The sequence below is a fragment of the Tubulanus polymorphus genome, chromosome 6, assembly GCF_964204645.1.
Source record: "Tubulanus polymorphus chromosome 6, tnTubPoly1.2, whole genome shotgun sequence".
NCBI classification, from domain to species: domain Eukaryota; kingdom Metazoa; phylum Nemertea; class Palaeonemertea; order Tubulaniformes; family Tubulanidae; genus Tubulanus; species Tubulanus polymorphus.
This window is the reverse complement of record NC_134030.1, coordinates 19543150-19555954: the sequence shown is the minus strand read 5'-3', so window position 1 is coordinate 19555954 and position 12805 is coordinate 19543150. Positions and strand designations below refer to the sequence as shown.

General features: G+C 37.1%; 1 long non-coding RNA gene across 1 annotated transcript; it reads left to right on the top strand.

Moving 5' to 3' along the window:
- The first annotated feature begins 3611 nt into the window (after positions 1-3611).
- Positions 3612-5569, top strand: LOC141906666 (uncharacterized). Its single transcript, XR_012619385.1, has 3 exons — positions 3612-3749; positions 3839-3912; positions 5458-5569. It is a non-coding gene; the product is annotated as an uncharacterized LOC141906666 (long non-coding RNA).
- The last annotated feature ends 7236 nt before the right edge of the window (positions 5570-12805 follow it).

Here is a 12805-nt window from a genome sequence, read left to right as displayed (position 1 = left end):
TCTGGTTGCTTGTAGAAAAAAATGCCCTGAAAAATATTGCCGAGTTGTATTTTCAAAAGACCTCGGGGAAATTGAGACGGAAGCACGTGCTCCTTGTATTGTGTTCCCATCTGTTCCCACACTCATTTATTCGCTTGATTTCAATTATGAATGTCTCTCACGTGAAGTTCTGAACACGTGTGTTTAGTGTAGATGACCAGGTTTTGGATTTTTGTCGAAGTGTGCTAATAAAATATCTTAATATGTATGGTGTTTGGGGTTCATTTCATTTGCAATTAAAATGTCTCAGATGAATCACTGAACACATGTAATGTGTGGACGAGCAGTTTTTGAAAGTGTGCTGATAAAATGTCTAATATCTGGTGTTTGTAGTTCAATTAGAAATGTCTCAGGTGAAGTTCTGGACACATGTGAAGTGTGGACGATCAGTTTTTGAAAGTGCGCTGATAAAATGTCTAATGCCTGCTGTTTGTAGTTCATTTTCAATTAAAAATGTCTCAGGTGAAGCACTGAACACATGCGAAGTGTGGACGATCAGTTTTTGAAAGTGTGCTGATAAAATGTCTAATGTCTGGTGTCTGTAGTTCATTTTCGATTAGAAATATCTCAGGTGAAGTTCTGACCACATGTGAAGTGTGGACGATCAGTTCTTGATTGAAAATGTCTTTTGTGGGGGAAATACCGTGAAGTGTGCTGACATTTTAGATACCCGGTGTTTTCATTTTCCATTGAGTTCTCAGATTGACACGTTAAATATAATTGAATAATCACCCAATATAGAACTTGCCTTTGGAACCTCTGTTATTTCTTTATCAACGATCAGATTATAAAAGATCATACAAAATACATTTGAATATGAAATAAAGAACAAAACCAATTGGAGTCAAATACTGTAAATCGCTTATTGGTTCGACTGCACGTTGGCAATGATTTTTAATATCAAGTGGCTGGAAAGCATTTCAGTTCATGTTTGCACTTTATACAATTTCTTTCTAAGCAAAATCTATACCGCGCCTATATTATTATATTTTCGAATGATTATTGAACATATTGTGAACTTCGCCGCCAGAAACCGTAAGTAAAATATCACTGCTGATGTTGGAATTTGAAGTACCGTTTTTTTGTACGTATAGCTGTATTGCTATATTTTTCAGAAACCACTGCAAGCAGATCTTTATCGACACGAAATTGTTTTATGATTAAAGCTAAAACTATGCCTTCTATATATTTATTTTTATCAGTGATAGATAAACGAAAATATTGACTTCAATATGAAGCTGATAATATCGACTCTGTTACTGGTCTTTTCTATTACGACAGGTAAATATATCATCTCAATTTACCACGTTGACAATTACATTGTTAGTGACATTGGTCGTTGGGTGAGGGGGGAGGGTAATGTCACCCTGATATAAGTCACACCATATATATATATATATATATATATATATATATATATATATATATATATATATATATATATATATATATATATATATATATATATATATATATATATATATATATATATAGAAGGAAATATGAGGAAAATTAAGCGAAGAATTTATTCATTGGACCTGATATTCTTATTTACACTAGATTTTACGTAATGAATGCGCAGTTTAGATATACAAAACATATTCCTTCGATTATAAAAAATTAAAAATGAATGACAAATCTATTAGATAAAGAGAATCACAAATTTATAAAATAAAGTCTGACATAAGCAAGAAATTCATTGAAATTATAGATATTCTTATTTGCACAAGGTGATACATGTATTGAGATACAACATATTTTCAGATCATTGGAAATGAAGAAAATAATGCACATATTCTTATATAATTAATTTCAAAAGGCGCACATAGTGTAGAGGTATATATATATATATATATATATATATATATATATATATATATATATATATATATATATATATATATATATATATATATATATATATATATATATATTTCTAAATTAATGAATATTAACAAATGAATGCTCAGAGGTTTCATATTGAATGCACAGTTCAATCATATTTCTAGGTATGATAATTGGTATGATAATTAAAATCAAAACGTTTTCGACGATTTAGTTGGCTGTAATTCATAACATCAAAGCAACAATACAATGAATAGTTTATAAGTTTTGATACACTCGTTTCTTATAATCATTGAATCAATTTACCCTTCGTACCGTTGAAGACGGATGATAAAGGCTTTCCTAAGAAAAGTGGAAAGATTGTATAATTTACTAGGTACTGGAAATTAAGTGTATGAATTTTTCTTTGTTCGGATTTGTCCAGTAAGTTCTCGATGCATACTAACTTAATCTTAAGCCAGAGTATGCAGGACATATTAAAGCAAAATGGTACTCATCCTCAATTTCATTCCGATTACAACATCGGCAAATACGATTATTATGAGGTATCTTAGGTCTGGCCCAACGTCCAGTTTCGACTAACAGATCAAGACTAGAACATCTAAACCTTGCAATCCTAGTGCGTACCTCCTTAGGTAAATCTAGATATGATTCATAGATTACTCCCTTCTTAAATTCACGAAAGTATTTGGCTTTAGATGAGTTTTCGAAAAAAGTATGCCATAGCTGTTTGAACTGATCAAGCATTCTAACTTCGATTGAGTGCAGGAACCACTTTTCATTGTCAACTTGCTGGTCTAACCAGAATTGGCCATTCAATAGATCTCTAACCGAAGAAGCCCAGTTAGTTACACGGTGATCGCGTATGATATCATCTAGCATTTGATTGTAAATCAGCTTAGTTAGTTTCTCGGGTTGTATTTTAAGTATATTAAGCCAGTATTTCACAATTAACATTCTTTGCTGGATGTATATGGGATATTGACCAATTTCACTAAATACAAAATTATCTGGTGTTGAGTTTTTAACTCCCAGGAGGTATTTATAAAATTTGAGAGGGATTCTCTCCAGATTTCTTTGTTCATTGAAACCCCATATTTGGCAGCCATAAGTTAAAACAGGTACTTCTGTTAAGGCTGTTAATAATATTAATAATGTGAATAACTTATGAATATAGTATCGATATGTGCTTTAATCGCAATCAACATGTTATAATAATTAGCTATAGTCAGTGCTCATCAATAATTAATCAATGTCTCTCAAACATGTCACTAGGTGTTAGTTTGTGAGTCCTGATGTCTACAACTTGTCTGCCACCTAGTTCTCATATAATACTCATGATTCTGCATATAAGGCCTATGTAAAGTTATAATAATCATTCTCATTCCGGAATGCAATAAAGATTGTACATATAAGGTTTAACTGCCTTGTTGTGCCTGGTGGATGGAATTCTGTACCGCTGGTGTAAGTGCTAGTTCCCCAGCCAGCCTGCCGATACAACAACAACCAGCCGGTTACAGTAATTCAAAATTAGTCTGAATAGTAAAACTCACATGGAAGAGACTAGAATTTAATTTAGTGAATCAGGAGCAAATAATGGCCAATCGGTGGTTAGGCTTTGACTTTTAGAAAGAAACACTAAGCACAGTAGGCCCGTAAACCCAGGTAAACCAAATGTGAGACATGTTCGCTAAACTTTGTTGCTATGTATATAGTTTCAGCGTGTGTTTGTGATGCCGGTTGGACGAAAGCTGGAAGATCAAAATGCTTTATGTTTTCTATGCCATTATACAAGCAAAACCAACATTGCAAAGATACAAAAGTGGCCAAGATCCGTAGCAAGGTGGAAAACAAAGTTGCTCGAAGTAAATTTACGTGCTGTTAAAACGTACTATTATGTCTGAACATGCTGTGTTTTAAAAAAGCAGCTAACACAAAACTGTCATCATTTCAGGTCTAATACCTGAAGACGTTCAAACTGTTTGGCTTGGGTTTCGGAGAAATATCAAATCGGGGAAATTCAAAATGGTAATTCTAGATAGTAGGAAAAATTCCCATGATCGATTCAGGGTCGGATTTAGGGGGTCCGGACACGTGCCTTTTCATTGAAGTTGCGTCAAGACAACTTTGACATTCACCCTTCGGAAATTGTATCTTTTTGGTTCGTTTCTTCAAAAAGATCTAATACCGTCAATGTAACCCTACTAGTGGCCAATAACATGGCTCCTTAATCCGAGAAAAGCCTCTTTTCATCTGGATCCCAGCCTTCCAATTTTCCGGGATCTGCCCCTGCGATTGACATTTGAATTAGTTATGTGCATAACAAATGTGATAGCCGGTAAACGAATAGACAGTGTCCACTTTGCCAGTTTAATTCAGCTCAAACTTTGTTTCCGACTTTGTCTTTGTAGTCAATCGTCCTAAATACGAGCACCCCTAATGAATGTAGGAAAAAATGGCCAAGGAAAAAATGGCCAGGAAAAAATGGTCAAGGAAAGAATGGCCAAGGAAAAAAGGCCAAGGAAAATTTATGAGAACTACTGACAATGTTAATAAACATTAGGCTTTCGATTTAGTGACATCAGTTATTTTTCATGGGGCTGAAAACAATTAAAATCGGTATAATGAGTTCAGAAATTTGATGAACTTACATTTAATTTCATTACATATAATGAATATACATATGAATATTCATTACATATAATGAATATATAAAGAACTATTATGAAAGAACTATCATGCAAGTGGGCAATGGATAAACTTAATAGTGATAAACTTAAACTTAACAAATTAACTAAACTAATATTTCAAAACATCTAAGTAAGCTCAAAGGTAAGTGCATTGAAATTATGTGGTAATTTATATAGCAAACTGGTGTAGTGTCTGATAACATCGAAGTGAGATATGCTCATCGTAATTTTACCTAGTAAACTAACCCAGGAATAGGTCTAATAATCCCCAAAAGTGACATGTCGAAATAGCAATGCATTTGATTTCTTGTCAATGAAATGATGGTTAGTTTTATATGTAATCTTCCTTGGCCATTTTTTCAAAGGCAAATACCTTGGCCACTCCCTCCTTGGCCATTCTTTCCGTTCACCCACCCTAATACCCAGGGATCGAAGGAGAAGCAGAGTGGAAGAAGTCAAGGTATGGGGAAAACTGATTTGGTCAACCCTTTTCGACCCATCAATTGAAAAACACGTGTAGAAAAACAAATGAAAAACACGTGTAGCCCGGGAAAATGCATTCGTCTAGATCAGTCTCCGTCGATTCTGGAATTCTCTTCTGGCGCTTTTGTTTCGACTATAGAGTAGACCCTATTCCTAATTCCGTAAAAGCATCTATCAACCTCATAGAAGGGGCTGGTAGAGAGTAATTCCAGACGCAGATTCCATAAACGGTAATACGTTCAATCGAAATTCTGCCTCGACATATGGTAGAGCTAAGAGTTAACTAAACAAAAATAGCGCATAGTTTGCGTGTTGTCGTTTATCGTACCAATTGGAATTGTATCGTTCCAATTGTACGCTTTTATCAATAATTCGATTTGATTTATTCATATTACCGCAGCCTTTCACACTATGGGCTTCTGAAGAACCGAATGGACATGCTGAAAAACTCAATACTTATGAACCTTGCGTTGAAATGAATAAATCGACTGGTAAATGGAACGATGTTGAGTGCGACAAAAGAATGCCGGCTATTTGTTCGAGACCATGTCTTTAATGACACGTGTCAAATGAACAAGGACGACATGGAAGTTGCTTTTCTTTAATTTTTCACCGATTTGGGGTACTAGCAACGCTTACTGTGTTGTCAGTGAGGACTGTGTGGGGTCGGCTAGGTGTCGCAAGTGGTTACTCGATTTTCACTAATTAGAATCGATTCTTCTAATATTACGTAAATCAATTTTCAGTAAAACTTATCCCGCATACTTGAGTGAGAAAGTGAATCGTATGTTTTTTATGGATTAAATTTGATTATTTTATGATTTGGAAGCGTAAAAGTCCATTTACAATTTCATCAAAATGATTGAACCAATTATTACTGCAGAACGTATCGTTGCGCCATCTAGTCTGTGCCGGTAGCCCAATGCGGATTGAAATCATCTCAGCTGAGTTTATGATCCAAATTATAAGTTAGATTTGAACGTTGAAAATACACGGTCTTTTTTCAAAAACTCGCCGCCATAGTGTTTCCGCACGACAGGGAACTTCTAACCTGGTGCCTGTTACTCACAAGGACCCAGTTCCACAGTAGTTGTCGAATAAACACTATAATCCGTGTAAACTGTAGATAAATGAAGAAATCCCACACTTCGAATTTGAAATTATACTATCAAATTTATTGTTACGAAACCACGACGTTTCGGCTGTTGACTAACAGCCATCATCATTCCACCTGATGATGGCTGTTAGTCAACAGCCGAAACGTTGTGGTTTCGTAATAATAAATTTGATAGTATAATTTCAAATTCGAAGTGTGGGATTTCTTCATTTATCCAGTTCCACAGTGTTGTGCGTTGGAGTTAACCTTAGTTCATTTACGATGAGTTAACTTAAGAGTCAAATCTTAACTCAAAACTGTGGAACTGCAGCAAGTAGGTTACAGTTAACCAGTGGATAGTTGACATAGTGGCAATTAGAACGTCCTTGTCACTATGGTATTTACCTGCCGGTTATCTTCAACCAACTTTTGAGCAACTGACCCCTGGTCAAATAGAGGCATAGGGGAAGTCATACGGAACAGAGACAGTCCTACCTATAACAATGATACGGGATCGATTCCTGCCCTCGTTGTGCTGCAACGTGCTACGCATCATGAACAAGTAATTAGTATAGCACATTGACTTCTGGATTTCAAGTAAATGCGCTGTTGAGTTTTCTCAAAGCTTGCGTATTCGTTAATGTTCAAATCAAACGGCTACCAATTTTTTTCACCTATTCGCATTTTCTTCGGTATGGAAAATAAAAACTATTCTGTATAACGTCTATACGGTCGTCTTTTGGCCTATGATATACGTCTTATAGTTTCATTAATGTTCTCACGTTCCAAAGATCTATTTCGGCCATAGGTCGCTAGGAATTTGAATCTTCATTATCTCATATAACGGACGAATCAGTGATTCAGTTAAACAACCGTAGGTGCACCGCGGCCAGCAGGTAGCATTCGCTTTTCACGGAACCATGCAATCTGTTTGTTTGATGCACCACTTTTCTGTTTAAAACTGATATGCCCTAACGCTGCATAATCGTATTCATAGTCACACAGAGAGGAACAGGCAGTAACAAACACTCCAATTCAATTTGTTTTTCACCGTCGTTTTGATGATTTCAACATAGACTTGAAATATAATTGGATTCTCGATGGTTGTTCAATGAAAACAACAGTGATCTTGTGGAGCGTATGCATCGACATCGTGAACACTATTTATCAATTATTCATTAATTTATTCGTATAATTAAAATCGACTTTTTGAAGATAGTTAGCAAACAATTCTCACCAAATGTTTGAAGGCGAAACACTCGAATGCGCCGAAAAATCCAATATCATGTAACCTGTTGGCTTCATACGAAGTACTTGATATACTGACAACACATATTACAGAGGCGATACTCGAAAACACGAAATGAACTGAGTGTTTACTAGACCCGAAGATCAATCGATAAAACATTTAAAATCATCCTTATCTAAAGGCGGAATATTTATCATTACGATTGCGAGAACGGATCAGTTCAGATCGATCGAACGAACCGGAGTCCCAGATCTCGATGATGTAGTTCAGTCGTTTGGTCTGAATTCCGTAGTGGTTTTGAATCTTCCATCGTTATTTACTAAAGAACTATAAATTGTTCATAGACATATCTTGAATTCAAGCCGTGAATGTCCAACTGGCCTCCCGTTTATCAATGATAAATACTCCTTTTGGTATATTTAGATGGTTTGAAGGGATAAGTACGAGGGGAAGGTGTATTTTTGCAAAGATTAATCCAGTTATTTCGGGGACAGGAGCAGTCAATTCAAGCAGTGCAAACAATCGGTTTATTTCTGCAACGCAGATATCGTCAGCGAGCCTCCGATTTTTTAATGAATTTTCATTAAAATTGTCGCCATAGTGACGCGTGGCAGAGAGTAGTAATAGAATATAGCAAATATGAGAGCACAAACCGACAACAATTCTGAAGCGGCACGTCCATTATCTTAAATGTACATAGACAACACTTGAAATACTCAAAATATCTCAAATAAAACTAATTAACACTTAAAATCTCCCATTTACCTGATGATGCGACTGCGCAAGTAGCGACAACTCGCACCACAAATAAATGAATTAACTATTCAAGCCCGTAGCTAGGATTTTGTAAGGGGCGTTCTTAGATCACAAAAATGGGACTAATTGACATGTTCGGTATCTTCGAAAAGCAAGCACCGCTGTTGCAACGCCCAGTCCGAGGGCCTACCCGCAGAAAATCTTTCGAAAACTATTCCCCGAGCATCTAGCGAATATTTTACTCGCTATCGAACTTGGGTCATCGTCATCGTGACGTGTTACATTTCCTCTTACTAATACTGGTAGGAAATTCGTTTTTAGATGCTCCCTGAACGCGTCGCAATTTGAATCAAAGATATTATTCTAATGAAATTATAAAGGGCACTTTCTAAACAGGGGGTTCGTTAGAACGGACGAACCCCTCCTGGCTACGGGCCTGACCAGTAAAGTCTGGTAACGTCTCTCGGTCTCGTTTTACTTATTGAACACCTAGTTAACAAGGCTCCTGTGAATTAATAATAATAATAATGAATTGTTCTTATACGTCGATCCAATAATAAGGGATCCGATAATATACGGTTCAATTGCGCCCTCTGGGAAAATCTTATCGTAATATTCACAGAACAAGGTGGTTTTGAGATGTCTGTCAAACTGATCCAGATTTAGATGGCACAAATCTTGGTGCTAGGCATGAGAAAGCTCGCTGTCCAAAAGTTGAAGTGTCAAAAGCAGTCATACAAGTAATCAAACTCTCGCTAGCACGGAGCGTAAAGAGCTAAGAGTTTTGTGCACTCGCCATACAACGACCTTATTTTACATATATACATCTGTAGGTTCATTCATTCAATTCATTTGCATTTCCCCTGGTGAGGATGACGTATACTATACAAGCCATGATGCAAAAAACGTTCGCGTCGTCAATAAACTAGTCTTACTTATAAGAAAAATGTTTGTATTGTTATCGGTTCTATGGATATGGGGAACTACGAAACGCTCCTGTGGCAAGCAAGGATCCGCCAGGTTCGCTAGTAGTTACTCGGTCTTTCGCGTTGAATTCCTTCTACGTTTCAATGAAAACCGAATGAACTTTCCTCTTCAACACGTAGATCAAATACTATGGAAACTACACCAATAGCTAAGTAGAAAATGAATCTGTTGCGTCAAATCATAATTCGGGAGCCTAAAAATTCAGTTCGAATGATTTTGAGAACGAAAGACTGAGCATTCGTCGCGCCATCTGGCGGGAAATCCTGGCGTTGCACCTCCCCATTTGGTTCCCTAATCTCCTAAGATATATTTTAGCGTTTAAATGTCATTTTATCCATAAGCCTTCCATCCCTTGGAATCGCTTGATGCTCGTTGAGCTCGTGGTGCTTTTCTGTTGATCAGTTGACATATTTTCTGCGCGTCGAAATGTTGATACGACATACAGAGCTTCGATCTGGCACACCAGGCGGCGCACGTCAACAAACTGTGTCCAGCAGCCGATTCAATCACATCGTTTGAAGCCGTAGTGTATTTATATTCGGCATACAGCGCTGGTGAGCGATAATCTGAAAGTGTTTCATTTGATTACAATATCACTCAAACTGCACATGCTCATCATCTATTTCACAGACTAGTTTATCGATGCATAAAGATGGCGGCTCTTTCAACCGTGATTATAGGAATCGTGATTATAGGAATAAGGGGTAGAGTTTAGGGGTAACGATCATTATGAGAGGGTTAGGATTGGAGTTAGGCTTTAAGTAATGTAAACTTCAATCAGCTCGTGGCCTTGATGGCTCCGGTAATAAGCGCTGGCACTCTGACACTGCTTTCGGGGTCGAACCCTACATTTCCTGGAATTTTTTGCTGGCTTGTTTTGATTTGCGTCGTTTGGATCGTGGACTGACGACCTCACGACGGGATCACGGCCTTTGAATTGCAGCCAGCGTAAGCACTCAAACCGGCTTGTCAATTTTCAACATCATACGTGCATTGAGGCCATCGAAAAACTTATGGAACCGATTACAACCACTTCATGATACTTAATTCATTATTAAGAAGGCATTCGCAAGCCCGGGAAGCACATGACAAACATTAATATCACGATATAGGTCAAAACGGTTCTTCTCTGCACGGTAGATGTTACAACCTTTATTTGAAAAATATTTTTAAAGGCACTTTTGATATCGATGATAAGATGAGACACACGCGATGCATTTTCGATATTGGTACGTTTTACTGTTGTCGAAACATCGAGGACGCATAGCGTAAACTTACACACTCACGACTAAAAAATGCATCAATATAATAGAAGAAAATCGTTTTGCAATTTTGAAACGGTTTTACTGGCGCCAAAAAGTGCTACACAGTATAGACTTAGATAGATAGGAAATCAACGATATATAATAATACTTATGGGAATAATAACAATAAAACTAATGAAAATAATAATAATACTTATGAAAATGATTGTAATCATTATCATAATAATAATGGTATTTAAGTATCGTTTTATATGGCGCTATTTTCTTAAAGACTCATTGCTTAAAACACCAATTCAACGCCAAAACACTGTAAGAAGTAAAAGCATTAGGTTACCGGAACGTTTTTAATCAATTTCATGACTTACCATCAATCGGTAAAAATAAAGCAGCTATTGAATATTGCCGACACTTAAATCTGTTTTGTGGCATCGTTTTGGTCGATCCAATCGATTGTGAATATATATCAAACTTTGCAGTATTCACAACGCGCGTGCAAAGATTTGTAAGAGTTCCGAAACCTTTGTTCGAAATGCAGTGCCCTTGATTCCCGGGGTCGGGGACCTTGTGGGCGATGCCCAAAAAATCACCGGCTTTCACCTGAAAAGTGATCATGTTTCTATGAATGAGGATGAATGTTAGTTGTAACAAGCGTTCTATCGCAATACTGGGAGTCCAAGCGCAACGTATTTTCGCATCTAAATTTTCATTGATACCGTTAGTGAAAGTAAAGCCTTTTATTCTAAATACCTTTATTCTGTCAGTAGCGTTGTATAACAAAGTTTGTACTCCCAGATCCGCGTATTGTAAACGTGTTTTTGCGATTAGTGTCACGTTCAGTTCATTAACATCAGATTTTCTCCAAATCGTTATCCATATCCGACAGGGGGCGACACGTATCACGTAGAACTCCCAACCGTATACTGTACCATCAGCAGGAAATGTCACGTTATACATCAAATTCGCTCCCAGCGTCCCTCCTCCTCGAATATTTTCTGGCGGATCGCCAACCTTAACGAATCCACTTGCATGTACATCTAAATGAATTACAATGATGTAGAGGTATAGGCGGCTAGCCGGATAAAGTTTTAAGATCAGCAGAATTAAAAACAAGGTATCATTGTTTGTTCATGTCGGATTAATTAATTTCATGAAGTCGGCACCGAATGAAAGTTGAATTGAATTTCGAAGAGACCTTTGAGCTGCAACAAGCAGCACATCGATCGGTCCCCACCCTTCGGTTTTTCGGAATCCACCTTTTACGACTTTATGCTACAATTTCATACGTGATGGCAGCCTGAACTTCAGCGTGGAAGACATGATAATCTGAATCTCGTCGATATTGTGATGAGGTCAGTTCGGCATTGCTTTTGATCGTATTGCAAGTAAATTTCTTAATCGGCGAATTGACCTATGTCGCATTATATCGTCCCAACAAAGCGATAGCAAAAATAAGGCTGGAAAAACATTTATAACCGAGCGAAATCTGAATTCAATTCAATTTAATATGTATTCCGCGGAAAAGCAGGACAATGAAATCAGACGAAAGCTGAACGATGTACGTAATAAAGACTTACGGTTTAATATTACCAAAAAGAGTACGACTGAAGCGAGCATTTTATCCGATATCATGCTAGTCTGCCGAGACACTGAACACTGTTGAATCAATTATCCAGAACTAGCGTTCGTTTGTGTAAATTATTAACTTGTTTTTGTTGTCGCAAAATGTAAAAAAAAAAAACAAACGTGTGGCATTGAGGCGTTAAGTTTACCGATACAAACGCGAACGATTTTTCCATATTCTGGTTGAAGTTCAAGTTCAAACTTATTCCACGGGCCGCTTGAACACAGATACACTTTATTCTTTGTTTCTTTGTTCTGGCGTAACGTCACTTGGATCCTGGTTTTCCAAGACTAACACTATTGGATTATTCAATTAACCTCACGACGGGATCACAGCACAGGCGCTTGAATATGGGCTTTGATAATGGATAAATATTTAACAATTTACCAGCGATACGTTGTTCCTACTTCGATAATCCGCCATTTTTTTATAATATTTTACCCATGATGCAACGCGCGCCCGTCGTTTAACTATACTATACAGAAAGGCTGGAAACGATCCTATCTCCGTAATGCTTAAATCTACCCGCAATTATCGGGACAGCCGAACACCGACAGACAGGATCGTTTCCAGCCTTTCTGTATAGTATAGTTAGACGAGGGATGCGCATTGGATCATGGGTAAAACAGTTGCATCATGGATAATTAAGATGGCAACCCTGTTGGTGTTTTTATCGTAGATTACGATAAATTTTATCATCTTTAACACACCAACAAGGTCAAAGCCCATATTCAAGTGCCTGTGATCTCAGCCATTGAAGTGTTGTCCGCACAC